The sequence below is a fragment of the Euprymna scolopes genome, chromosome 14, assembly GCF_053919585.1.
Source record: "Euprymna scolopes isolate OS-2025 chromosome 14, ASM5391958v1, whole genome shotgun sequence".
Classification (NCBI taxonomy): domain Eukaryota; kingdom Metazoa; phylum Mollusca; class Cephalopoda; order Sepiida; family Sepiolidae; genus Euprymna; species Euprymna scolopes.
In genome coordinates, this window is record NC_136495.1 from 117951098 (window position 1) to 117953905 (window position 2808).

The following is a 2808-nucleotide window of genomic DNA, read 5'->3' on the forward strand; positions in this document are numbered from 1 at the left end:
AATATATTGATGTTGGCATTATGTGGATATTCAGCATAAATGGAGACGCTCTGGTATTATTGTAGCTCTTTTATTAAAACTACAGAAGTATTTATCTAAGCTAGCAGGGACGCTCGACGTAGCCCGGTTGTAAAATATGTTTAAATATGATATTATAATTCTTGCAAATTTCGCATATCTACTCTATATATAGAGTCAATTTTCTATCGATTCTTATATATATATATATATAACTTTGGCTTCTTCAGCTATAATCGAAACCTAAACTAAAACTTATGAAGAATTCTTGATAAAATTATTTATAATAAAATAGATGACTTGAGCGCCATCGCAACCAAAACCAAAACTTATGGAGAATCCTTAGTAAATTCATTTATTACAAGAAATGGAAGCACATAACAATCAAACGACCCGGATGTAAGCATGACACAAAAAATAACACACACGTTATCGTATTAATATATAGATTAAATAATAATAATAATAATAATAATAATAATAATAATAATAATGATAATAATATAGGGAGATGAATAACAAGATGTCTATTCACATTACCCTTGAACTTCTGCATGTCAGTACAGTTGGCAAAACAGAATCCTGGAAGGGAGTTCCAAAGTCTAGCAGTTTTGGGAAAGAAACTATTGGAATAGAAGTCTTTCTTACACCTAGGGATCTCTACTGTGAAGGGGTGGGGTTTAGCTGCTTGTCGGGTTTGTCGGGGGTATCCACGTCGAGGGAGTACAAGTGCTTGGAGTTTATCATAGCATTCACCATTAAAGTACTTGTAGAACAGGTAGAGGGATGCAAGATTTCGTCGATGGGACAGAGGCTGAAGCTTAGATGACAGTTCAGGACCTATCGGGTTGGCGACTCTTTGAACCTTGTCAAGGAGTGAGAGACAAGTAGCAGATGCACCAGCCCAAATGTGACAACAGTAGTTATTATTATTATTATTATTATTATTATTATTATTATTATTATTATTATTATTTAATAATTATATTTCACAGATGTTAATGGTGGCCTTATAGAGTTACAGGATACTTTCAGGCATAAGTAGCTTTCTAGCACAGTAGAGAGAGCCCACCTTCTTTGAAGCAGCCTTGGCAATCCTCTTAATGTATTTATTCCAAGTCATGTTCCCTGTAAACATTAGGCCGAGGAGTTTAAAGGAAGTACTTTCGGGTAATGTGTTCTTGGCCATTGCTCTTGGTGGTAGTGAAGGTTTCTTGTAGTTATTGAAGGAAACAAACTTGGTCTTGGCAGCATTGAATGTGACCATCTATTTTTATCCCCATTCCACTACAGATTGGAGGTCATAGTGTTTCTGGCATTTCCTTAGATATGTGTTCATTTGTTTTCCCCTCATGCCTATTATTATTATTATTATTATTATTATTATTATTATTATTATTATTATTTAATAATCATATTTCATAGATTTTATATGCTCACACATAATTTTCTTCTTATTATAGACATTTAGTCATATCGACTGAAGATTGAAATAGCTCATCATAAAGCAATTTTTTAAAGTTTGTCCCTATTTACTTGCCTCCCTATGAGGACAGAGTTATACACAAAATCGGTTTTTAATGTGGATAAAATTCAGTCCCTCCCCCCAAGGGACACTTTGGATTAAGACAAAAATAAAATTCTCCTTGGTATAAAAGGATTTTTGCTTCACTAAGGTAAAAAAGATGAAGTATAACATCAGAACAAATACCTCACTTTGTTCTTAACAAAAATGCCAAGGTTTTTAAGTTTGTGTGTTATATATTACTAACGGGGGGGTACCGAGTGTTTGTAGGTGTGCGTGCTCGGCCGGGGGGGGGGGGTTAATCAAAACATAAGAATAAGCCAAGTAAATATTTTTAAATATTAAGTAAAAATTTAAAAAATCTAAAAAAGAACAAAAAAAAACTAACGTAAGGCAAACGAACGATGGTAAATGTAAAAATCGGAAAAACAAAAACAAAAAAGAAAACAGAAAAACGAACGTTAAAACTTCTTTAAAAAAAACCCCAAAACACGTGAAAAATGGCTTAAATAATCCTGCTTCAATATTTTTGGGTATGTGTAGTCGGTCGGGAGTGGGGGGGGGTAATGAAAACCTAAGAATAAGCGAAGTAAAAAAAAAAAGAAAAACGAACGTTACATGAAAATGGCTTCAATAATCCTGCTTCAATATTAAAATTTAAAAAATCGAAAAAAAAGAAAGACATCTCACACCACGATTTGAACCCAAAACCTTTAGATAATGACTCAGCGCTCTAACCAACTGACCTAACACGATGTACACGAAATTAGGTCATTTTTTTTATCTTTAAACTAAATCAGGTTACGACGTCGTATGACGCATGCGTAGAAGCGACTTCGTCATGAGAGGACGGTTTTTGCTGACCCCCCCCCCCTGTAGAAAAGTGCTGATTTCAGGGTGAAAAAAATGAACGTTTTTGGTCAATTTTCCGATATTTGTCGGGCGAAGGATGGGGCTTTCATATGAGACCAAATTTGTGAATTTTTGTTCTGTCTGTCGAAAGTTTTTAGCAGACACAAAAACATACACACATATATAAATACATACATACATTTTCGCTTTTATATATATAGATTAGATCATTAAATATACACAATGATTTGTTAAAAATTTGGTTCAAATTCTTTACCAGTTTTTCTGGTTTTTATATTTTGTCACATTACTTTTATTAATTTTTTTGGAAGCAAGTCTTAGGTTTCAGCTGGAAGATGCGACACAAGGTTGGGAAAATGGGAAAGGTCAAGCCAGTGTACCTGAAAGACGAG